Here is a 27414-nt window from a genome sequence, read left to right on the forward strand (position 1 = left end):
CATTAAAATAAAAGCTAAACAAGGTGGAATAAAGGACATGAGAACCAGAAAATTACATCAGGACTAAAGAAGATCCTCTGGTGAAATGCCCCCAGGCCGGCAAGTTACTCTGCCTGCCCAGTGACTAGTAGGAGAGCTCCTGAATCTTCACATGCTGCGTGGGAAGTCTATACAATTAGATTTTGTCAAATCTAACGCCGCAAAATGCAGTTGTGTCCTCACCAACTCACAAAATGTTGGCCATACAAGGAAACATACACATCATTGGATTCTACTTTTGTGTATTATCAGCGAGGACATGGAGTCCAGTGAGGGTTGGTGGGAAGCCCATCTCCCTGTTTACCCCATCTCATCTTAGCAGTATAATTAATGATGAATCTACTTGGCTCAGGGATACTATATGTCTTGGGTCAAGCTCTATAACAGAATACCACAGGTCAGGTGACTTATAAACAACTTCCGGGGGCTCGAAGTCTGAGATTGCCATGCCAGCATGGCCAGGTTCCGTGGAGGGCCCTCTTCTAATTGTATCCTCCAACGGCAAAAGGGGTCTCTTCTGGAGGCGCACTCATCTGGTTCATGAGGGCTCCCTGCTCATGACCTGAACTGTCAGTGTTTAGCAGCCAGAACCAGAAGCATCTTGATAGTTCGGTCACCCCCTCTCTTCATGTCACACAGCAAGCACAGAAGTTCTCTGACCACACTCTACTGGTTGTTCTCACAGAAGATGCTCAAGAAACCTACCTTCTCTTTAGTCTCCAGAAAACCAATACAGTGTTTTTCCCATGATATATGGCAAGTTGATCTCATTTTTCCAAGTTTAGTGTCAGTTTTTTAAAATGTCTCCTATAGGTCCTCACAGTAACCATGTGCTAATTAATGTGCTAATTTTCACTCTACAACATCAGGCCTGTTAATTTGCCCTACTTGCGTCTGGGACTTCCCCAGTGTTGTAGCGCCGGCATCAGTGTGAAGTCAAACAGAACTGAGATTGAATTCCAGCTTCCTCATTTATTATTTAGATGACTGGAGGAAAATAATTTTTATCTCCATGAGCCTCAGTTTTGTCATCTTAAATGGGGATGCAATTTTTACTTTATTGGGTTATACTTTATTGGGACGAAGTGAATTATTCATACTTAATAAATGTTTGTTGCAAACATTGAAGGCTCTTTAAGGCTTTATCAGCTGACACCTTTTAAGGATTTGTTGTTGGTTATATAACAGTCTGAGGTTGGGAGGAAAGGGGTATGCTTGTGTATATGTGGTCCTTTCAGTGGTTTCCCCCCTTCCTAACACCACTTGGATTCCCTTTTGTAGAATTGCTCCTTCGGTAACGTGTGAGGCGTTGGTGGGTTGGTATATCCAGGTGCCCATCTTCCACTTAAAATCTAAAGAGGCCAGATCCAGCCAGAGGCTGCACTGGTGACTTTTAACAAGGCCAAGCAGATATCATCCTGGAGAACTTTGAATTTTGAGTATGGGCGAAAGAGATGGGTAAACTTACCTATTTCTCATAGTAACAGAATTCCTCTTGCTACAACTAAAACTATGGGCTTCCCATATATCCCAGGAAAAGTTTTGAACCCACACCATCAAAAACAAACAAATAAAACACATGTTTCTTATTGGTTCCATTTCTGGGGCCTGGGAAGACCTAAAAGCCATCACCAGCTGTTGGTAGCCAGGTTTGGGATTTCTTGAGCAATAGAGCCATCTAAAAACTTAGTAGGCATCTGTCTCTTTGCTCCCAGTTAATTCTTTGTATCTGCAGCCAAATTTAACTTTAACTCTGGGAAGCCTGTCTCTTGATATCAGCCCTCTGAGTTCTGTCAATTGCCTTAGACCAGGTTGTAATGGTGTCAGCCACTGTGGAGCCAAAATGATCTTTCAAGAATCAGGAAAGATACAGATTATGGAAGTTGAAGAGCCAGGAGCCACACTTGACAATTTATCTATGGCAGTTTTGCTCATTGATTTTGTTTCTTTACAATAATATCCAATGGCCTGGAGTACATGGAATATGAGTGGGATGGGAACCCAGAGTAAAGAGAAGAAGTAAAGTAAGAGGCTCAGAATATTCCCCTCTGTCAGCCAGTTTGTGGGCCTATCTTGTTCATTTCAGTTTGTTTATTTTTCTATCATGTCCATGGGTATTTGGAGGAATACCTTCTATAGGAATGTGGTCAAATAAAGCAGATAGTTAATGAAAATGACTGTAGTTCAGGACACCTACAGATCTATATGGCAAAAATACTCAAGAATCCTCTCTTCTTTGAAAAAATTGCTCTTACAAAGTCTCTTCAAGAACAAAGTAAGTTTTCTGTATTTTCACTGTGTTCTCATAGAGTCTCTAGAGGGACCTCAGGAAGCCAGGCAAGGATATTTTTAAAATGTCATTAATATCTGGTGCTTAGGATGAGCAAGCATTGGGTCCAGTGATCATTTGAGGGACTGTGTATTCTAAATGTTAATATTACTTGGGAAGATTACTTTGTGTAGGTCATAGAAAAGGGAACAAATCACAGTTTGCCTTTTGGAGAAAGGAGGATAAAAGAAGATATGTCTTGTATATCTGTAATTAATGGGGTTTACAAATGACTCAATCTGCTTCCCACCTGAGTCCAGGGCTTAGGGAGCAAAGTGATAAATGGCCAAGGAGATGATTTTAGCCAAAGGTAACTCTGCAGCACAACACAGAGGCCTATTATTACTTTTTTTTTTTTTTAATCTGCAAAGAATTTAACATGTATCTGACTTTCAGTACGATATCTTGGTGGATGGAAGAAGGAGGCCCTGAGCAATGAGCATATCCATTACTTTCTTATCATTAAAGCTCTAGGCATCATTCCCTGGTGATGAAGTGCCTCTGCCATGATTAAGACTATAGAATTATTAAACCACCCTGAGTCTCAAAGATGATTTAGAAATGTGTCTACTGAGAGTTGTCTAATCAGGTACTTTACAGAGGAGGAGCTATCCAGCCATGTACACAACGTACACAGCCTTGACCTCTTTGGAATAAAGATCACTTGCTCAACAAGTAAATGCTTTCACTTTCTTATCAGTTTGCATTCCAAAATTTTTTCCTTATATTTTTAACTTAGTTCTCCCTTTTCGTGAAAGATACGGGCACACACACACAGGGTAAGGACATGCATGGTTCTGTAAGACAGTCATTCTGAACGCTTGACCTGAATTTACACCTCTATCATGAGGACACATGTTTACAATATTTCTTCTGGAGTCTTCCTTTGTAGACATTAACTACACACTTCCTGCTATCACACTGCTCCTCTCCTCCCCACCAACCAGGTGCCCTTTCCATCTCCTCCACTCACCCATCCCAGCTCTAGAGCTATACCACAGTTTTGGTTGGAACAGCTTTAGTGTTAACATTATCCTAACTATAAAACTTCTGGACCTTGATTTCATTTCTAACATAACTCCTTAACCTCAAGTAATTAATAACTCTGTGTGTGTTTTGGGTTTTTTTTTATGCATTTACTACTGAATCAGTCTCAGACTTTCCCCAGGAGTCTAAATCTCTTTCAGAACGTTCAAACATGGCAGGTAGCAGGCCATCTCTCGATTTCACCATCTTGCACACATCTCTCTTGGCACCTCCTGACCTGCTCCAGCCCCCAGCTGTTTTCCTCTACACCTAGTGCCTACTTTTCCCCTGGAATTTCCTTCCATGGAAGCTGTGGAGATTTCCTTTGTTCCATCTTATGTTGGTCTTTTGATTTTCAGGTTTCATCTCTTCTGTCTTGGTTACTCCTTCATTTTAGTGTTATACCATGTTGAATGACTTCCTAGAAATTTGACACATGAGAAAATTTGAGGCCATACCAAAAATGTCTTTATTCTACATTCATTCTTTTTTAAAAAAGATTTTATTGATTTATTTGAGAGAGAGAGTGAGCGTGAGCACTAGAGCAGGGAGCAGCAGATGAAGATGCAGACTCCCCACTGAGCACAGAGCCCAATGTGGAACTCAGTCCAAGGACCTAGCATCATGATCCAAGCTGAAGGCAGACACTTAACCAACCAAGCCACCCAGGCACCCCACTATCTAATTCTTGATCAGTGATTCATCTAGGTAGATAGTTTTATGTTCAAAATAATTTCCCTCAGAATCTGAAGGTATTTTTTTGTTTTCTACTAGCTTCTAGTATAAATATTGAGAATTCTTCTAGTGTAAATATTGAGAATTCTAATTTCATAATTTTTTTCACCCTTCCTCCTACTCACTTTCCTGTTAGTAAACACCAGTTCATTCTCTGTGTTTAAGAGTCTGTTTTGGGGAGGCCTAGCTGGATCAGTTGGTAGAGCATACAACTCTTAATCTCAGGGTCATGAGTTCAAGCTCTATGTTGGGGGTGGAGTCTACTTTAAAAAAAAGAGGGTTTTTTTGGTCTTTTTTTCCTTTGTTTGTTCATTTGTTGTTTCTTAAATTCCACATACGAGTGAAATCATGTGGTATTTGTCTTTCCCTAAGATTTCACTTAGGCATTTTGCCATCTGGATCCATTCATATTATTGCATATGGCAGGATATCATTCTTTTTATGGCTGAGTAATATTCCATTTTATACACACACACACACACACACACACACACACACACACCCTACATCTGCTTTATCCATTCATCTATGTGGACACTTGGGTTGCTTCCATATCTTGGCTATTTTAAATAATGCCGCAGTAAACATAGGAGTGCATGTACCTTTTTGAACTAGTGTTTCATTTTCTTTGGGTAAATATCCAATAATGCAATTACTGGATCATATGGTATTTCTAATTTTAATTTTTTGAGGATCCTCCATACTGTTTTCCACAGTGGTTGTACCAATTTACATTCTGACCAACAGTGAGTGAGGGTTCCTTTTTTTTTTTCATATCCTTCCTGATGCTTCTTATTTCTTGTGTTTTTGATTTTAGCCATTCTGACAGTTGTGAGGCCATATCTCATTGTAGTTTGATTTGTATTTCCCTGATAAGTGATGCTGAGCATCTTTTCATGTGTTTGTTGGCCATCTATATGACTTCTTTGGAGAAATGTCTGTTCATGTCTTTTGCCATTTTTTTTATTTGTATTATTCTTTTGGTGTTGAGTTGCATAATTTCTTTCTATATTTTGGATACTAACCCTTAACTGGATATGTCACTTGCAAATATCTTCTCTCCTTCAGGATGTTTCCTTTTTGTTTTTTTCACAGTTTCCTTCATTGTGCAAAAGCTTTTTATTTTGATGTAGTCTCAATAGTTGAATTTTGCTTTTGTTTCCCTGAAGAGACATATCTGGAAAAATACTTATTCAGCTGATGTCAGATACTATTGCATGTGTTTTCTTCTAGGGTTTTATGGTTTCAGGTCTCACATTAGGTTTTTAATTCATTTTGAGTTTATTTTTGTGTATGGTATAAGAAAGTTGTCCAGTTTTATTCTTTTGCATGTAACTGCCCAGTTTCCCAGCATGATTTATTGAAGAGATTGTCTTTTTCCCATTGTATGTTCTTGCCTCCTTTGTTGTAGATTAATTGATCAAATAAATGTGGATTTGTTTCTGGGCTCTCTATTCTGTTCCAGTGATCTATGTGTCTTTCTTTATACCATACTGTTTTGATTGCTATAGCTTTATAGTATATCTTGGAATTGGGATTGTGATACTTCCAGCTTTGTTCTTCTTTCTCAAGATTGCTTTGACTTTTTGGGATGCCAAGGTGGCTCAGTCAGTTAAACACCTGCCTTCAGCTCAGGTCATAATCCTGGGGTCCTGGATTGAGTCTTGCATTGGGCTCTCTGCTCAGCAGGGAGCCTGCTTCTCCTTCTCTCTCTGCCTCTCCTCCCTGCTTATATGCTTTCTCTCCCTCTCTTTGTCAAACACATACATACAGACATACATAAATTGCTTTGACTTCTGATTCTTTTGTGCATAATTGCTTTATTTTCCTTAAAAGCTTTTGTCTATTCGCTTGTTTTGCATGTTCTAAAAGATTTCAGGAATATGCTTCTTTTTGGGTCTTATGCTAGGCACTAAGTGTGCTCCATGATCTGAAAAATTATGTCCTTCAGTTGTTGGAAACTCTAAAAATAAATTCCCCCTTATTTTACTTGTTCTTTTTTTCTGGAATTTCAGTTATTGGGATTTGTGCATCCTGAAATGATCCTCTAGTTTTCTTATAATTTCTTTCCACTCTTTCTCATGTGTTTTTAATACTTCTAGGAGACTAACTCAATTTTATCTTTTAGCTTTCTATTGAGTTTTTATATCTGGTATTATATTTGTTTTATTTCCAGGAACCTTTTCTGTTTCCTGATTTTTTCTTTTTTATACCATGTTATTCTTGTTTTATAAATACAATATCTTCTTTTATTTCTCTAAAGATAGTAGGTATTTTTTTTCAGGATATCAGATCAGTTCATGGTCTGTTTTTCTTTCACCCTGCTTTTCTGCCACGGTTTGACCTCTCCCTTTTACCTTACATACAGTACTCTAATGCCTTGTGCTCCTTGTCTGGCCTCTTAGAGTTAAATGGGCAGCTGTGAGCTGCTCAGAGCCGTAGGACCTGTGGGAGGGCTGTCAGTGGGAGGCATTATCCTGTGTATGCTCATTTGATTCTGGATTTTTTGGGAGAGCCCCCATATCATTTCCTTTAGGGACTTTCTCCCCAAAATCCCTACACATGGGGGCTGGCATTTCACATTTGCCAAAGAACACTCTTCCAGAGTAAAAATTCTGTTTTTCCAGTTTACAAACTCAAATCTGTGTAAAAGTGTCTAGTACAGCAGATACAGAAACCAGAAACATTAGACCCAGCCTCTTTTCTCACCACTTTGGTGCAGTTTTGAAGTTGTTCATCACGTACTGATGGGGAATAGTGAGGAATTAGGGGCTCCTCCAGACATTGCGAAGTGGTGAGATGTCTCCCTTATGAACCAGGAATATTGAATGTTGAATGGATTATTTTCTATTTTGGGGTTGAGTTCTGCAATGTCAGAAATAGAGATTCAAAGCAGCTCGATGCTTGATCATATTCTTTATAATGCTGTCACATGTATTATTTATTTTACAAACATGCTCTACCCTATGCCATCCTCTCCACCTACTAATTTTTAGTAACTCTTCCCCCTTTGGTCTTAACTGTAAAGGTCTTTTCGTATTTGTTTGCTTCTTCCATCTCTTGAGTTTGTCATTTCTACTTGAAAAACTCTCAGGCCATCTTTGGAAAACACCATAAAGAAAGAGTTGTAACTAGGAAATGATAGTCCCCAATGACACACAGACCCCGACTGCCCTAAAATGTTGATCCATTTAACAAGTGCATTCAGCTGTATGTCCAGCCATTCAAGACTTCTGGAGCTGATCTTACTTTTCAGAATCAGCATGAAAACTGGGATAAAGGATTTCCTGAGTGAGCCAACAAGCCCCTGACAGCCCTTACCATAAAATGGGTTAATATTGTTTTGAGGGAAGTGTCTCAGGAAGATGACACCCAACTTCTGACTCTAATAAACCAAAGAGCATTCATTATTCTAAATAATTTTAATGCTGAGTAAAATCTAAGGATTTCTTAATCAGGATCACCATTTCAGAAACGAATTCCTGCATCAGAATCCCCTGGAGCTGTCTGGTTAAAAAGGCTGGTTTTTAGAGCCATCTTAGAACTGTAGAATCAGAGTTGGTGATAGTGGATCCCAAAGAATTTTTACTTTTTAATAAGTGCCCCAACTGATTCTTAAGCCCTCTGTATTCGAGATACACTGGCCTAGAGACTGAGGTGGCCCCAGGGAGCTCCAGCATTTACTGCCTTGGTGAAAGGGGGTATGCTTACAAAGAGGTACCTCCTTGAGTTTTAGTCTCCTTACTCAAAAAATTAAAATTACAACTCGGGTTTCTCTTTAGAGCTGATTATCTATCTAGATTAATCTCACAATTCACATAAAATTAATACTCCTGCTCCCCAAGGTCCGCACAAAAGAAAGTCAGCTCTGATACATGTAGCTTGTGCTGATCAGCCAGCTTTGGGCCCTTGTTCTTTGTTTCATGGGCTTCCTTCCCTCCCTCTCCCAGACATTGACCTTTTGACTCATCCCTTTCCCTAGAAGGACAGCATTTCCAGTGAGCAAAATGTCACATTACCTTTGCTGAACAGGACATTTCAAATAAAATATTAGCAATAACAATTACCTCTAAGCCACTAATCCCTCTGAAGCTACTTTAAACCACCAAAGGATTTAAAGCAATTCCCTGAAAATATCTCCAGCTTAATAGATTACAGTGCTGGGTGATGAAATATATTGGCTCACGTAGCCTTAACTTGCATTATGTGGCATTTTCACCTATAAAGGAAAGTCAAGACCCAAACTGCTTCAGCTATCATTTAATGTAAAAACCAGATCCCAAAAATCATCGTCATCATCGTCATCATCCTCCTCCTGCATGAATATTTCCATGGCCAGGCTGTTACTGGGAAGAGAAGCCACTAGAAAACAAAATAACTATGAAATACTCACTTCCCTGGGCAGGTTGGCAGGTTGCTGGGGCTGGCAGACACAAGAGCATGCTGAAAGAATGCTTTCCCCGGCAGAGCCAGAGGGACACGGATTAACGTGGTTGACAGGAACCCTGAGCTCCATCCTCCAGGCTGATTTCCTTTGCCACAGCTGAATTTCTGAACATAGTGAAATTTCTGAACACATGCCTGTGCCACATACAGAAACATGCTTTCTGGAAAAAAATGTGCTGGGGGACATCCTGTGTCTAGAATACTTGCTTTTGTTTTTTTGTTTTTTTTTTTTAATTTTTTTTTTTTAAGATTTTTTATTTATTTATTTGTCAGAGAGAGAGAGAGAGCGAGCACAGGCAGACAGAGTGGCAGGCAGAGGCAGAGGGAGAAGCAGGCTCCCCACAGAACAAGGAGCCCGATGCGGGACTCGATCCCAGGACGCTGGGATCATGACCTGAGCCGAAGGCAGCTGCTTAACCAACTGAGCCACCCAGGCGTCCCTTGCTTTTGTTTTTAGAGATGAGTAAGCCAACTTTGATAAAGTGAAGACATTTCCCCTCTATTCCTCAGGTGGTCAGTGACGGGGCCATGACTCTTGCCCAGACCTCTGTCCTGGGAAGGTGTGGCCGACCCGCCAAGTGAGGCATCAAGCAGTGATGGTTTATGAGCTCAGACTTGGCAAACAGAGGCTGAAGGCACTGCAGATGCAGACCCACTTCTTGGAGAGGGGCTTCTCCAGTCTGGGGATGGTGGCTCACTTGAGGGTCATTTCCTTCAGAGCATGGCACACAAATAAGTATCTCTCACCACCTACTCTCCGAGGAGAAACCAAACCCAGCCCTTTGTGTCTTCATCACTCCCCATGTGGTACCAGACAGCGTAGATGGTTTAGCTACATTATGTCCTCACATGACAGATGGGCGGCATACATCTTTCCTCATGTAAAAATGTCACTGCAGCTACAGATAGAGTTGGTGGCTGAAAATGGAAAGTGATGCAGATTAGCATGAACCAAATGGGACAGACAGGAACTTGAATAAAACACACAGACCCACCTTCTAGAGCGGTTGGTCTCCGATCCTGATGAGCAATTAACAAGGCAATAGGGGGAAAGTCAGAGCATCAGGAAGCTGGAGTATTTTCAGGTGGTAGATATTTAATTCACTGGGATTTTTATCTATCCTGAGGAAGTGGGCTTGAATTTGAAACGCAGTGCAACTTTTGTAGGTTTCTATATAAAATAGGAGAGACTACAAAGTTAAAGAAAAAATTTTTTTGCAATAAACCAAAGCATATTCTTTGTCCCTTAATGATTTCCTAATGAAATTTTTAAAAATACAAATTGAAGCCCTAGAAATTTCTTTCCCCCTCTCATATAAAAGTATAAGTGTTAGGGTTCATATTCTCAGTGATCTATTCTGAGTGAAAATCATAGTAATGTATCAGTTTTGTTGTAATACCAATAATTAAGGAAGTATAAAAGAAACATTTCAGAGAGCCTGGCATTCTCTGGGGGAAGTTTAACACGAGGATCTGGATGAAGGAAAAGGGTCTGTGGTGTGAGGCCAGCTAACTTTCTGTTTTCCTTCCTAAATTCCTGTCCTTTGATCATTTTCAGTGTTATTTATAAACAATAGATTGCATTGATGATAGTAGGGTTCAGCACTAACATCCTAAAGACAAAAGTTTACTTACTTTATATAGATCATTTCTAGGGAAACTCCTCCTTGGGATGAGATTTAATGCTTTGGCAGAGTAATTTCATTATTTTTACTCACTTTTTTTTTTTTTTTTGGTTCTAAAAGTAACTTGAAATATGAAAAGAAATATTAAATAATTTGCTTCTAAAGAGAAAGTTGAAATATAGATATTACTAAGTAAAACATTAAAAAATGCAAGTTTTAAAAACGGGTAAAGAACATGAACTAAGAGGAAGAAGTAAATAGGGTAACTGAACAACATGAAAATGTTTAACTTTTTAAATGTTTTTTTTAAGATTTTGTTTATTTGACAGAGAGAGAGACATCACAAGTAGGCAGAGAGGCAGGCAGAGAGAGAGGGGGGAGGAAGCAGGCTTCCCGCAGAGCAGAGAGCCCGACGCGGGGCTTGATCCCAGGACCCTGGGATCACGACCTGAGCCGAAGGCAAAGGCTTTAACCCACTGAGCCACCCAGGCGCCCCACTTTTTAAATGTTTTTAACTAACTGTTTTACTCTTTAACTTATTTTTTTGGAACACCTGAAAACTAAAAGCAAGAGGCCACTTGTAAGGGTGTAGCGCATGTCTGTGTGGAAGCAGTTGCAACATGGCGGTGTGTGGAGTTGGTGTGGGCTGGCGATCAGGAGTGCTCCCAAGTACCACTGTAGAGGGCTTGTGGGGACCCAGAGACAGAGCCATGGCTGCAGCCTGGGCAGAGCCACCCTCATGACAAGAGGAAGATAGAAAGACTTGAGACACACTCCAGAATTCCAATCAGTAGGACTGTGTGATGGAACAAACAAGGGTGGTGGAGAAGGAGAGGTGATTCTGGAGTAAGAATCCTCAGTGATTCTCAGATTCATGATGTGGGTCACAGCGTGGGTAGTAGCGTCATGAGGCAAGAAGGGGAACACTGTTCTTAATTGACAAATCTTTCAAATCTTCCAATAAAGAAAACCACACATAGGAAAGACAACTTTTAGGGTGCCACCGTGACTTGGTACTTGAAATTTGTATGTCTACTGCTGACTTATTTCCTGTGACTATTGACAAACGGTGTGACCTTTCACAAACTCCAGTATATTATGTGATACATTGTTTCCCAATAATAATTGTTTCCCCTTCTGGAGGGATGTAGGCTTCAGATGACTCCAGTAAGGCAGTTCTCCCTACTTTCTAGGAATCCAGACTGCCTCAGACACTGTACATGACCTCTGGAGGTGTTCCACACGAGTTATGGAGGGAGGCAGGCAGGAACAGGGATGTCAGAATAGAAAAACTCCTCTTTGTTGTGTTCTCATCAAATGCAACCAGTGGCTTAACCTCTCTAAAGAGCAGTTTCCTCTTCAGTAGAATAGTTCTCTTCACACATACACCAGGGAGACTTGTGAGAGCAAGCCATGCAGTGGGGAGCAGTCCTCTCGGTGCTTCTGTTCTGTTCTGGGGTCAGAGATGATGTTCGCCAGAGAGGTTCTTCAGGAGCCCATGGTTTCTAGCCATTGACTGTGTCCTATAGTCCTGTGAACTATAAATCTTCCTGGTGGTCTGGCAGGAAATTGCCTTTTGCTACAACATACCATCTGAGCAAATTCAAGCAGTTAACTGCCTGATGGAGCATTTTCCTGAGTGGATTGTGTGGCAAGATGTGAAACTGGGAACAGTTTCACCATACAGTAGACTAGATAGGACAGAAAGCAAACAGGCAAGTCAGCACCAAAGAGAAGATCATGTCCTGAAATGTGTAAAATCTTGGCTCTGTGGTTGGAGGCATATATATAATCATCAGGCCACTTCTACTTGGACGAACATTCTGCTCAGGGTAAACTTTTCATATTAAAAGTATAAAGCTTTGGGTACCTCTACATCCTTTGGGAAACACTATCATATAATAGTAATGACCAAAGTGTCATCATTACCAACTTACTCAATTTCATTTTCGGTCTTAAATCTCTGCAGTGGTGTTGCCCCCAAACTCCAGCATTTGGAAGAGTATCCTGAACAAAGAGAGTGGGACTCAGGGCAGTAAGTGCTCACCTCCGATCACAGAGCCTGAGGTGACAGAGCTGTCATCCCAAGCGGCCACTCTAACTCTGAGCGGTCCTATATGTAAAGTGGGACTTCCTCAACAATCCCGTATGTAAAGCAGGATAGATGTTTCCTAGCAATTGGTACCTAGAATGCAGTTTCTCTGGACTCTGGGTTCATTCTCTTTGGGGAGCAAACGTGTCTTGTACCTTGCCGTGGCAGAGAAGCTGGTTTTGGATAAAGCTCTGCCATCTGCTCACTTTCCCACCTTAGACTCCTGGGCCACATAGAGTCTCTTTCTGCTTTCTTTTCTCTTACATTCTGGGCACCTGGTGTCTGTCTCGTCTACAGATAAATTCTCCTTTACACCTTCAGAATGTGTCTCTTCCTTCTTCATAGCATATTTTATATTTATCTTTTTTATATATTTAAGTTTATTTATAATAAACATTAAACAGATTCCATTATAACACAGAGGTTCCATGCATGGCAGTGGTCCCATTAGCTGCTAGAATGTCATAATTCTATGACATTACTGAATGTTGCCTGTTACTGAAAGGACAGATAACAGATTCTGTCTGGATTTTTTGTACAGGTATTTTATTTTATCCAGCTAACATATGTAAATGTATTTAAAAAATCAAATACCCCGCAAAGGTTTATCACAAATGGCAACTTTCTACCCTACCGCATCCTACCTCCTGTTCTACTCCCCATTGAACAACTCCTTCAATTTCTCCCCATGTTGTTCACCTCCGTGTTCCCAGAAATAATGTATATACTACTTCTATCAATGTTAGTTGTCATCTAGTAGTCTTTTCTTACAGTAGATGAGGGTTAGCTCTCTTTCATCACTAAGAAACTCTCCTCTCTCCCATCCTCCCAATGTAGTTATCTGCCAATTTAGAATAAATCACTTCCAGTGTTGATGCAATTCTGCCCACATCAGTACTGTTCACTATGCAGTCAAGTACACTACGACTGCATTTATTTTCCTGATCAACTTTTCATTTTCCTTGAAAATTTCAGTTGTCTAATCAGTTTACTAGCAGTGTCTGAAATCTACATATTATGACTGAGTCCTGCTCCTAGACTGCTCCATCCTCCTGGTTCATTCAGTTAGTCACTCTTTAGACCAGTGCTGTTCAATAGAATTTTATCTATTGAGCACTTGGAATGTAGCGAGTACAAGAGAAGCACTGGAGTTTTCACTTTAAAAAATTTTAATTGGAGTGTTGAATTCATTTGTATTTAATGTAATTATTAAAATGATTGGATTAAAAACTTTCATCTTGTTATTTGGTTTATCCCATTTGTTCTTTGCTCCTCTCTTTCTCCTTTTCCGGCTACTTTTTGGTGAATTGGTTATGTTTTAGTATTGACTTATATATCTCTTCCTGATTTTATTTATTTAGTGGTTGATCTAGAAATTACAATATGTATCACTAAGTCCTCAAAGTCTCCCTTCAAACAGTATTTTATTTCTTCATGAACAGTATGGGAACCCTAACAAGAGCATGGGTTCATTTCTCCCCTTGTTCCCTTTATGCTAATGCTATTCTTACCCTTTATTTTAACACCCCAGAAGGCATTTTAAATATTTTGCCTTAACTATCAATAGTTCTTTTAAAGCAATTGAAAAATTTATAAAAACAACACACACACACACACACACACACACACACACACACATATATACATTTAAAGATCTTTAAAAAAAAAACTTTTATAAATATTCCTAAATAATTTCTTTCTGGTGCTCTTGATTCATTTCTAAAGATGTGGCGTTCCATCTCTGAGCCCATTCTGTTTTCCAGTCCGTGTGTGTGTGTGTGTGTGTGTGTGTGTGTGATTCTTTGTATGGAATGAGGCATAGATTTTGAACATTGACTTCTCTTCACACTAAAGTTGGACCAATCTTTCTTTTTTTGGCCTCCCCCCCCCCAGGGATGTGTCAGACCAGCTTCTGCCACCCAGAGAGCCAGTCATGCACATTTCTTCTCAATCCCTCCCACATTCAGTGATGGCATATTGGTTGGTAGCTTGGAATTGGCCATAGTGGTGTACTTTCCACCGCAAAAATCAGTAAGTGCTGTCAGTTAGGATTTGTTTTCTTTTTCTTTCTTTCTTTCTCTTTGTTTTCCTTTTCTTTCTTAGGTGCTTTTTTTCTTTTTCAGAGAGATATTTGCAAAACATTGAGCACATGGCCGCCTGTACCATATCCTCACCTTCTATAGTACCTGATGCTGTGCCATGATATAGGGAAGAAGGATGCCTACTTCTGGCCCCTACCCCATAAATACCCTGGGTGCTGACTTCCCTTCCTCTGCAATATCTGGCACCTTCCTTCACTTGCTGGGAACATCCTTCTCTTTGTCCTTGTGAGCTTAATACTGTTTGAGTGGAGTGTCTCTCACTAACAGATCTCCTTTTCTAAAAAGCCCTATATTTGTCTTTAAAAGTAGAAACTTCAAGAAATCAGAAACTTCAAGAACTCAAGAAGGCTTGGTAATGAATCAGGTCCAAAACCCAAAAGTTCTAGTAACCTCCACATTAGTCCAGGTTACCTTTTAATCTTAAGGGGGAAAAAAAATGAGGATGATGAGCAGCTATTTTTCACCTCTAATGAGAGAAAAATGAAGAAAATTACTCTTTAACTACAGCATGAATCATTTAGATGTCAGTAATTTGATTCAAGTTAACATGTATTGAGTGATTACTATGTGCTATCCAGTGTGCTAGGTACTGGGGAGACAGGAAGGAACAAGACAGACATAGCCCGCCCTTGCAGAACTTATAGTACAGCAGGAAAGACAATCAAGTAATTTAAAACACCTCTACAAACATGGGCCCATTGGAAGGAAAAGTACTGTCTACCCTAAGAGCACATGATAAATGTAGTGTAATTAGGGATTCAGGGAAGGCTTCCCAGAGAAAAGGTGCTCTGACTGAGACTTGAAGGGTGAGGAGCAGCGTTCCTTTCTGGCTACAAATAACAGAGATCTCATGGCTTGTTTAAACAAAGATGTAATTTATTAAACAACATTAGGTAGCCTACACAATCTCCAGGAAGGTTGGAGAATGAGGCTTGGAGTCTATGAAGCCATAAATCACTCCCAGATTAAACCATCAACCTCCTTTTGCAAGGACCCTCCCTGCCCCTGGCACAGGCCAAGGCTCTGAACTAGAAGGGCTGAGTTAAGGCCTGGCCATGCCTCTGGGGCCTTTCTGAGCTTCTTGCCAGAAAGGACATTCTGTCTTCATGTTACGTTTTCATATCCTTAAATCTCAGAGAAGGTACGTTTTGCCGGGGTTGAGTAACATGAGTGTGTGCGAGGTCCAGGCTGGAAAGGCTGAGAAACTGAGTTTGCCCTATCTATTTTGAATGGTGGAACTCAGAAGATGGGAAAGTCTAAAACACAGAATCTTTAGTGACCCAAAAGTATGAAAAATGTCTCTCCCAAAATGCCACTGCCGTTGGATTTCTAGTGATACTGTTTGGATTTGATCTGTGTATGGCTGCTACTTCATTGTGTGAGTCTTTTTGAGGTTTTGCATTGGATCACTGCTCTTATACTAACAGCACATTCTAGTGACCACCTGGCTGAGTCCCCACCTCTTAGAAAGTAAATTGTTATTTATTCCCACTGTAACAAGAGGAAGCAGGTAGGTCCTTGGGGGGGTCATATGTCTTGCCTTAGCTCACACAGCCAGTAAGAGGCAGAGCCAAGACCAGAATTCTTAGCTTTTGGTTGTTCACATCCTTCTTTTAAGTGGTTTGGCACCATTGGCCGAGGGATAGTGGATGTCATTGTGTGTAGAGACAGCAAGTACAAGACCAGTAACTTAGGTTAGGAAGGAGGCAGTAGAGATGAATCAAAGTGGGCAGGTGGTAGAGATGGATAAGTGGGAAAATCGGCAGGGCTTCACAATGGATTTGAGGTGGCAAGTGGTGGAGAAGAAGGAGTAAGGGTAGCCCCCAGTTTTGGGGTGATTAAATTAAGGGATGATGCTTTTTACCAAAAGAGGTCAGAGAGTCTAGCATGGGAGTAAAGGGTAGGCAGAAGGGGTGAGGAATGGAGAATATGATGTGCTTACTTTGAGATATGTCCAATTTGAGGGTCCCCAGGTACAGCTTTATGGAGATGTTAAGACATGGAGACATAGCTTTTGGTATTGTTGACATGTTTATTGTAACTGAACCAGGGACATGCGCAAAGCCACCCAAGGAGAGAGTGTAGTTGGAGATGAGAGGACAGATAGGGCATAACCCCAAGGACTAGCAGGAGAAGAAGGACTGGTGGGAGACAACAGCATGTGTCATGAGACATCAGGACCCTAGGGGAGATAGAAATCACAGAAGAAAGGAGCCACAAAGAACACAGGATCTGATCAGATGGGGTATGATGCTTCCTCCGAAGTGTGAAAGCTTTTGAGTTGGGTGGGGGGTGGATGTTCTCTTTATGTCTTTAGAGCTGTATTTATGAATCTAATGTTGACATGTGAGCTTAGTAGCTGTGTAGTGATGTGTTTGGGTTTCGTTTCAGTTTGCTCACTGGTTTTCTAACTCTGTGCTCCCAGCCCCAGAAAATGAAATGTCCAATGAATAGCCTTGGATAGACAAGAAAAAGAGAGATACATAGAATATATGTGGCTCTAGGACTTGATGGGGTCAGAATTAAACTTTAAAATGTTCTAGAGGTGTCTGGTGTCTCAGTTGGTTAAGAGTCTGACTCTCCGTTTCTGTTTAGGTCATGATCTTAGGGTTGTGAGTTCGAGCCCCACATCAGGTTCCATGCTTAGTGTGAAGTCTGCCTATCCCTCTCCTTTCCCCTGCTTGCATTCTGTCTGTCTCTGTCTCTCTCTACCTCTCTCATTCATTAATAAATAAGATAATAAATAAATAGAATGTTCTGTAATTTTTGGAAAGCCTAACAAATCAGGATAACTGATTTGATTCCCATTTCTATCGGTGGCTTATGTAAACTCAGAGAAGTTGTTCAATCCCTATGTAACTCAGTGGCTCACTTTGCAAAATGAAAATAATATAACCATGTTCTCTTGCTTTAATGAGTAAATGTCTAGCAGTGTAAGCTTCTTATAGCCAAATGGAAAAATACAAAAAACAAAATTTTGGGGGACACCTGGGTGGCTCCCTCAATTAAGTATCCATTCTTGGCTTTGGCTCAGGTCATGATCTCAGAGTCAGGAGATCGAGCCTCAAGTCTGCCTGAGAGTCTCTCCCTCTGCCCCTCCCCCACTCCTGCTCACTTGTGTGCACACTCTCTATCTCTCTGTCTCTCAAATAAACAAATAAATAAAATCTTTAAAAAAAATTTTTTTATTGCTTTCCCTGAAACTGGGGTCTTTCTAGCAGACTTGTATAAAATACACAAGTAATAATCTCATGTTGTTAGGTTATATGTACCAAAGCCTTGACATTGAGGGTCAAAATGAGCTATTTCCCATCTGTCAGACACATTAAGAAGTTCAATTAGAATATGGCCTATAGACTAGGAATAGAAGGACCCTGACTTGTTTAAGCAGTACCACATGGAGCCCAAAATGTGATGGAGCTTCCATTCTAACTGGATAATTACATAAAATTTAACATCTCTCACTGTTTTCAGATGGAAGAGATTTGCTAGAGTTTTCCAAGCCATAATTTCCATAACACAAACATTAGAGCTGCATGCTTTACTGCACTTTGGGGGACCGTTTCTAGGCTGAGTATTTACCAATAAGCATTGGAAAGTATCTGGTCTTGCAGATCCCAGAAGAGTTTACAGCATTCTTTCCTGACTTTCTCACCCCAGAACACTATTGCATTTCATATTGATTAATATTAGCAATATCTTATTAATACAATTTTGTCTTACATTATGCCTTTATCCAAAGGGTCATGCACAGTATATCAGCAAGGTTCATAATAGCTGGAAGAAAGAGAAACTATATTCTTGATTTATTTGAATAAAGAAAATGAGGCAATGGGAAGACAAGTTCCTTGTGTATGTCCTTTGTTTATGGATAAGCATCATTGTGCTGGCTTCTTTATAAAGGAAAAGTTTCATAGTGAGAGAAGGTGCTGGGACAGGATTCTAGAGACTTGGCTCCTTATCACTCTGGATTCACCACTAGCCATCTGAGTTCCTGGTGCCACCAAAGACCCTTCTCTGAGTGGTACAGGAAAGTGAAATTTTTGATGGCCCTTCAAATCTAGCCTCTTTAAATAATTATGCAAAATTTAGGGGAAAGTCTAAAATCTAGGCATGGAAAGAGGAAGAAGAAAAATGTATACACCTTAGTCATCCAAACATGTAGCTTAATTTGTGCAACTTCTTGGCTCCTTCCTTAAAGGCAGTTTTGTGACCCTGTTTGACATCACAAGGGTTCCTTGAAGTTGTCAACACCCCAGACCCATACAGCTCATCTTCATGTGCCTTCAGCTTGCATAAATCCTACAGAGGTCTGGGAAACATAGGTCCCTGCACCGTCTTACACCTCCAGGGAGGTAGTTAGCACTCTGTACGCTGCCACCCCAGGAAATGCCCAGGCGCCGTGGCTTCCCTATCCTCATCTCCCTGGACAGGGGAATTAACCTCAATGAGTCCTATTCTCAGAAATATCAATCTGGTATTAATGGTGAAACTCTTCTTTAAATAATCTACATGGAAACCAAACCTGTGAAACACATAAAAGCTGGAGAAGGAGAGGGAGTTACTGGAAGTCTTCTTGCTCCCTCCCTTTTGTTGCTCTTACATTGTGGGAGGAGGGTAATAAAATCTTAAATAGTCTGAAGCCTAGTTGTAAATCACTGAACTGAACTCTCTATAGGGTGAATCTAGCTCTCACATTTTATAATTCTGTATGACTCTGTTAAGGGATTTAGGGTAAATAGGAGGAGGGCGAAGAAATAACTAGAGAGTTACATAATGTGACATGCTTTCCCCAACCTTTAGTTAGTCGATCTGTCTTTGGATAGTGATTGTCCAGTCCCGCTGGGTTGATCTCCAGTGGGGGAGGGAAGAGAAGTGATGATTCCTTTCTCTAAGTCAAGGGAAGGTGAGAAACCTAAAATCATTCAAACTACTCAGACATTGGGGGTTGACCACACAGTAACCCTTTCCACTACACTGGGGACTGTTGAGCATCTCCTTATGAAAGTATTGGGGCTACAGAGCCCCCTGAAGCTGCTGGAGTGTACAGAATTTGGAAGGATAAATAGCAGCATTCCCAGGATTTGTTCTGGCAAGCATGCATGTGTTTCCCCTAGGAAGTATTAACACTGCTCAAGACGCCCGGGCTCAAACCTTCTGCTTGGGATCCCTCCAACGATCCCATACACGAGACAGTAGGATGCATCATGGGTATGCAGTCTCCATGCATAATTCCTCCCTTCTCCATCAGCACCTCTTGTCAAGAGGCAGAGTTTATTTCCTTTCCCCTTGAATGTCAGCTGGCCTATGACTTGCTCTGACCAAGAGATTGTGTTGGAAGTAATATCATCCTCCAGAATCCTGGGAGCGCCTGCTTTTTATGTCTTGAAAAAGCTCAAATGTGATTGCTGCAGGGTGAGAGTCCACCTAGAGAGAGGTTCTGGAGGACAAGAGGCTACCTTGAACATTCATCCTCCAACAAACTCCCAGCAGAGTGCAGCTGCCTGAGTGACCCCAGCCTATACCAACAGGAGACCACCACCTGAGCCCAGACAACCGACAGAATTCTAGGAAATAAGACATTTTTGTTGCTCTACTCCGCTAAGTTTTGGGGTGATGCATTTCACAGCAGTCGATCACTGAAATAATCAAGGGGAGCAGCAGGCTGGAGGAGAGGAAAGAGCCCATGCCAGATCTCCCCTTGGAGGGGACTGTGCAAGGGGAGGACCCTGTAGAACACACTGTGTGGCTAACACTCATGAGAATGTCTATTTCCGAAGATGGGTGTGTTCCATCATCGGGACTGCAGCAATACCTGAGTGTTACGTTAAGTCACAGCAGAACAGCAGTGAAAGAGAACACTCCAAAAGCGTCTCTTCCATTTCAGGCACTGCTTTCAGTCCTTTACATGTATTTTTTCCACTTAATCCTCTAAAGCATCTGTTAAGGAAGGTTCTATCACCGTTCCATTTTGCAGATTAGAAAACTAATGAACAGAGCCATTTAAAGTTTGTAATCTTTAGAGATTAAAAGACATAGCCAGTATGTCTAAGGCAGACTTTCTAACTCCAGAAGCTGTACTCACAACCACAAAATAATACTGCTTCTCATAAGGACCTAAGTGTTTAACAGCCTGGTTGATTTATTAAAACATCATAGGATAAGATTTTTCAATTTTTAGTGTAGAATCCAGCTGCACCTTAAAAGAATAAAACAATAAATAAATAGGCTTTCCTCTGGAAGTGTAAGATAGGCTTAGTAACTGAATGACATAAAATAGTGTATTAGTTCCCTGCAGTTGCTGTAACAAAGTCCCCACAGACATGGTGGCTTCAATGACACACGTGTGTTCTCCTACAGTCTGGGAGGCCACATGTCTGAAATCAGTTTTCCTGGGGCAAAATCAATTTGTCAGCAGGTCCTAACTCCCTCTGAAGGCTCCAGCGGAGAAGCATCTCCTTACCTTTTCCAGCTTCTAGAGCTGCTTCCTTACATTCCTTGGCTCATGGCCCCTACCTCCATCTGCAAAGCATAACATCTTGTTCTGCGTCAAATCTCCCTCAGCCTCCCTTTTATAAAGATACTTGTAATTACATCTAGGGCCACTCAGATAACCTAGGATAATCTCTCCATCTCAAGAAGCTGAATTACATCTGCAGTTCCATGTAAAGTAACATTCACGGGTTCCAGGGATCAAGATGTAGATACTACTGGGAGACATTATTCTGTTTATCTTAAATATTAATGATATTGCCACTATAATTTACCACATTAATAAACATAAGGAAAAAATAATTTTACAAATTCTTTAAAAAAGCATAAATATCAACATTCATTCTGGATTTTTGAAAGTGATTAATAACATGGGATAGATAATCTGTTATGTTTTATCACAGTTAATCAAAGAAACAGCATCCTCCTTAATGGGAAACCCGAGGACATTCCTAGTCCCAGATGTCACAAATGGAGTCTTTTCTATGATCATAACTATTTTGTTGGAGGGGACTAGTGAATACAGACAAAAGAGTAAATGTATAAAAATTGGAAAGGAGGGAAACTATCATTATTACAAGCATATGATTCTTTACCTGGGAAATCCAAGAGAAGTGAAAAATTATTTGAAGAAATGGGAAATGTCAGGAAGTATAAAACTAAGGTAGAGAAATAAATAGTCTGTGTATGCACAAATAAGATCAATTAGAAGAAATAAAGGAAGAAAACACCCCTACCAAAATAGCAACACACAAGAAACATGTAAGATCTATGTAAAAACAATCATGTGCTTCTGAGAGGCACAGAAGAATACCACATTCTTGGAAAGAAAGGTATCACATCATCATGATGATGTCACTTCTCCCTAAGGTATTGTAGGAATAGAATGCGGACTCTGTGAAATTACTAACGGTGGTTTTTGCAAGTTAGATAAGGTAGTGGTAAAGTTCAAATGGAAAAGTAAACAAGCAAAAGTACTCAGGGAAGTTTTTTTTAATTTATTAGCTCCCTTGAATGGATTATAAAACTATAAGAACAATAAGACTTGAATAAAATATAATCAATGAAACAGAATAGAAAGTACAGACATATATATACCCAAATACAAATTTAGGAGTTGATAAAGGTGACATTTCAACTCTGGTATAAAAAGATGGATTGCTCAATAAACTGTGTTGGTACAACTGAGTTGATGTCTGAAAAAATAAAAAAACTGGACCTGTACCTCACACATAAGGCTAGATTCCAGATGGAATTAATATTTAGATGTTAAAAAATAAAACTGTAAAAGTACTAGAAGAAGATGTGGAGAATTTTTGTCATGTGTTCCTGGGCAAGGCTTTTAGAGGTATGACAAAATCCAGATGTCTTCAAGAAGAGATTATTCAGTTCAAACACAACAATTAAAAATTGTTTTGGCCGGACAACAGACAGCAAGCAAAATGATATAACAAGCACTCAAATAGGAGAACTCTATGGAGGTTATAGCTAGTTTTCCTAACACATAAAAAATTGCTACACATAACAGGTAAAAGTTAATAATTAAATAGATAATATGGGAAAGTAAGTCACAGGGGAAAAAACCACACATATAGGTGGCTTTGAAACATATAAAAACATCCCTGCAATAGGAGAAATAAAAATTTAAGCTACGCTGAGATCGTTTTTCACTTACTAGTGAGATGAAGATCAAATAGCTTACTGGCATAGAGTATTAGTGTGAGTGGAAAAAATAGTCATTCCCATACATTGCTCATTGGAGTGTAACTTGGTATAAGCTCTACAGAGAATAATTTGGCAGAATCTGTCAAAACAATTCAAATACACAAATGCACCAAGGATGTATACAAAAATGTATTAGTTACAGACTTGCTTATAATAGCAAAAAGATTGGAAATTACCTAAGTCTCTGTCAGTAGGCAAATGATTAAATAAAATATGGAATGCTAATATATTAGAATATCATACAGCCATAAACAAGAATAAAGAATCTTCTCATGTAGTGATATGAAATATAAAAATATATTGTTAAGAGAAGAAACAAATCAAGGTACACAATAGTGTATATGGTAAGCTACCATTCCACTTTTTAAAGGGCATTTAAAAAGATTGATTCATATATTTATTTGGGTCTATTTATGGTATCTCTAGACGAATACAAGAAACTGTTAATTTTGGTTGCCTCTGGGGAAGTGACCTGGGTGCCTGGGTATAAGAGTAGAAGGTAGCATTTATAACTTCTGAATTTTAAAAACATTTCCTATTCTTAAAAATGTTTTAAGCATCAATCTTTTAAAGAAAATGAATCATAGTTACATAAGATCCCCAAATTAGATACAATTTAGGTACATATGTAAGTTAAATTGAACTGGGACTTTTTCTCATGAATTTGCCAGTTTTTAATCATGGCTTCATCTCATCAGGGTCTGTCTCTGGGTATGAGAATGTGCATTCTTGAATTTCATCCTAACCCTTCTGGCTTATTTTGAACTAGTCTATGGAGCAGATTCTTTTCCATCTGTATGGGAGACCTCTGTATGGTTTTTTTCCATTTGCCTCTCATTCCTTCTATTTCCTGACTGTTTCTTTCTTCATATTGGTATGGAAAACTTCAAGCTTATTCATAGCTCAAATAGTTTTATTTTGGAATTTTAAACTCCTGCAGCTTCCTTCATAGCTCCCAAATGTTTCACGTCTAGGTCTGTTCCCTGCTTATCCTAGAAAAGGGATTGGGTTGCTTTTGCTCTGCCTCCCAGAACCCGCATTTCCTACACCTGCCACGACAAGAAATCAGACTCTTCTTATTTACCTATGGGTCTTCCTATAACTAGTTGAATATTTGACTAGGGAAGGATCTACTTCCAAGTTCACATAGTTGTTGACTGGAATTTTTCCTCACAGGTTGTTGGACTGAGGACCTCAGTTCCTCTCTGGCTGTTGGCCAGAGACCACACTCAGTTTCTTGCCACATTAGTCCTCTCAGACATGGCAGCTTGCTTCATCAAAGCATGTAAGATGGGGAAGCAGTGATGAGATTTTGCTTGTTTGGAAATCAGTCTTTGAAACCTAATCACAAATATGATACCCATCACTTTTACAGTATTTCATTGGTTTGAACCAAGTCATTCCAGGGGAGAGGATTACACAGAACACTGGGAAGTGGGAGTCAACGGGAGCCATCTTGGAAGTCAGCCCCACACAGTGGCAGTACAGATTGACTCAGTGCTTACCTACACACCTTTATAAGCTGGAGGTACAGAGATGGCAGGTGTGAGTAATTATCAGGGATATGTCAGGAAACCTGTTTCAGTAAAAATTTACTGTCCTTTCTTTATTTGATGTAATCACTGCTCTTCCTTCATGGAGCCCTATCCCTCATTAACTAACAGGTAGTAATATGGTCAACTCTCCTTCTTTTTCTTCTGTTTTCTCTGTCCTTTCTCTAACAGAGGTGTTAATAAGTAGCACAGTCTCTGTAAGGAGTCAAAGGAAAATAGGGGAGCAAACGAGCTGAATAATCTATTTCCTTGATCGTTAGCCCTTGGATAATTTACATTGACTAAAGTGTGATTCTTTAAAAAAAAAAAAAAAGTGAGAGCCAAGCAGACCACCTCAGCTCTGCTCAAAGAAACAAAATCATAAGAAAATACAGATATAATAAATTTGCTCTTTTTATCGTCACTAAGTCTTTTATTACATGCCTGGTTGCAAATGAGGCACACTGTTAAATTAGAAGGATAGAATGAAAATCTTATGTCAGTCTTCATTCTAGGCCCAAATAATATGTTATAACCCAGAACTTCCTCTAAGCTTTTATTGTCCAAGTAACATACCCACCAGAAAGAGGAAAATGCTTGAAATTGTTTCTGGCCCTTTAATGGTTTTAATCAAGTGTGTTCTTCAGATGGAGGCAGCAAAAATCGAAAATATGTTATATTTGTATCCAACCCATATAATTTTTTTAAAACTTCTTGTAATTTACATAATTACCTCTCAGAGGTCCTTATTTTTCTGTATATGGGTTATGACAAGAGGAATTAGAGCATTAATTCCTTTCCCCTACAAATCATGGAACTCTCACCCACTTTCTTTCTGTGGGCATAAAATATTATCTTTACTTTCTAGATGGAAACAGAGACCTAGTGAGTGAAGAGCCTGGACCAGAGCCACATGGCGAAGGAGGGTGCAGGAATTCCAACTCACAAGTTTGGGGCGCAAGGCCTGCGCACAGAGGCTGGCTGGCTAACCTAAACAGCACAGATAAGCACTCACCAAAGCTGGTGTTTGCTTTTGCCAGCAAGAAGTTTGTAGAAGGAGAAAACCAGACCTACACAATTCCTCCTTCTTTTATAGCTTCTGATAACTTCTCCTTCATATTTAATGCCTGGAGAACTTGAAATGAGCTCAGACCCTTCCACACCGGGCCCTCCTTTTTCCTCAGACAGAAAGAGTGTCTGCTTACTCTTCCACACACCCTGATCCCACATTAGCTCCCTCTCAGCAAAAGTGTGGCTCTACATTTTGTCCCACAGCCTGATCCCCAGAGGATTTATTATTACTCAAAGGAAGGAAGGAAGGAAGGAAGGGTTACCATCAGCCTATTACAAATCCTATATCCATCCCACCCCCATCCAAACCAAACAAAAAGTGTATTGGAAAACAGTAGGTGCTCTTGCCTGCACATTCAGAAGAAATGGTGTGGAGGATAATCTGTTTTCAGACATCCAACTTGGGCATTGCAGAGGGTGTGATCTCATCTAAATGGCTCTCAATTTAACATGTGACAGGATGGAAATTCAGGAGATTCTTTTCATTTCCCAAAGACATTCTTTTGGGACACATTCATGGTTTGCTTTTCCATAATCATTTCTGACGTATTACTTATCAGACTCCAAGTTCCCTCAAAGAAGGGAATTAAATAGTCAGTCTCCATTAGAAATCCTCTGAAAAACCAAACAATTTTAAGAACCTTACTCTAGACTGCACAAAAAGAGACATGCTATAGAATCAGTTCCACAGTTTAAAATATCAAAAACTCTAACTATTAACATAACTGAATATATGAATAAGGCAATGATTACAAATCATTATCTGTATAAAAGAAGATAAATCTATACAAACTTTCACAGAGATAGCATCTTTTACCAGCAAGAAAAGACCAATTCTGCTCACATACACACAAACATACATGCACATAGACCCAAACACTCACAGACCTCAAGTGGATTGAACAAAAACTCTCCACAGAAGCTCTGCAACATACTTTTGCACTGGCATCTCTAAATCGAAATTATGGTTTTCTGAGGATACCACCTAGTGGCTCAGAAATGAGGCATCAACCAAAAAAAAATTTGTATCAAAGTAGCATTAAGAAATAGCACCACATCCCCAATATGTTCGAAAGCCTCCAGTCTCTCTTTACCTTCATGACTCTTTTCTACACTAGGAGGAAATAGATAAAAACTGTAGCCCTGTTCCCACTCTTCTCTTAGTAGCTCCTTTTATAAGACAGGAGTTCCTCCCACACCATGTAAAGTAATCTATAGCAAAGCTGATTGTGAGCCAGCTGTTCTAATACTGCTGGGAGCATTTGTGGAGTCCAGATGAGAAGGGAGTCTCTCTGATACCATCTCAATGAGGCCAACTAGGCAACACTTATCCTAAAACTGTGACAGTGGTGTATTTCTGATCCCCTTATTTTGCTCTTCCTTTTCTTTCTTTCCATAGTATTCACAGATTTCTAATAAACTGTGAAGCATGGCAGAATGTGCCACCCCAAAGTATGTAATTTTGCTGTAAGGATTATTTTGAGCTGAAGGCAATTTCTGGAAGAAGCAAATGTAAGAAAAGCTCTCTGTCCTCCCACTATTTGCCTCAACAGGGCATAAATTTGTAAAGATATCCTCCCTCCCCTTTCTACCAAGAAGGACAGAAGTTAATCACTAGAGATAACTCTATACTTTTATCAATCCATAGACAGCACCAGAGGAACTTACCTAACAAACTTCACTAGCTTTTATCTTCTATTAGTTACCCCTTATATTTATCTTCTGACAATTGGCTACCCTGAAACTCAAAGTTCTTTTCCTTTGTCTTGCCATTTCCCCAAAAATGCATTGTTCTTTGTTAAGATGCTATAGAAGCCTGAGTTCTAACTATCCCTTTGAGTTACTCATCCCCAAATACTCCCTTGTGTACATGTGATGCACATGCTCATGAATTTATTTTTTCTTCTTTTTAATCTGCTTTCTGTCAGTTTAATTTACAAAACCCCACCCAATGAACTTAAGATGGATAGAAGATAATGATTTTTTTTATGTCGTACAGCTGGATAATGAACTTATATATTAGATTTATTATGTATTATTTCTCTTTCCAACTAAACCTAAGGTCCACAAGGGCAAGGATCTTGAGGTTTTTTGTTCAGTCATATATTCCAGTGCCTAAAACAGTGCCTGGAGAAGTTGCCACCCAATAAATTCTTGCAGAAGGAGAGATGATTTGCAAATGACTTAACATTTAGCAGAA

The sequence above is a fragment of the Enhydra lutris genome, unplaced genomic scaffold (assembly GCF_002288905.1).
Source record: "Enhydra lutris kenyoni isolate GAN:26980312 unplaced genomic scaffold, ASM228890v2 scaffoldscaffold50, whole genome shotgun sequence".
Taxonomy (NCBI): domain Eukaryota; kingdom Metazoa; phylum Chordata; class Mammalia; order Carnivora; family Mustelidae; genus Enhydra; species Enhydra lutris.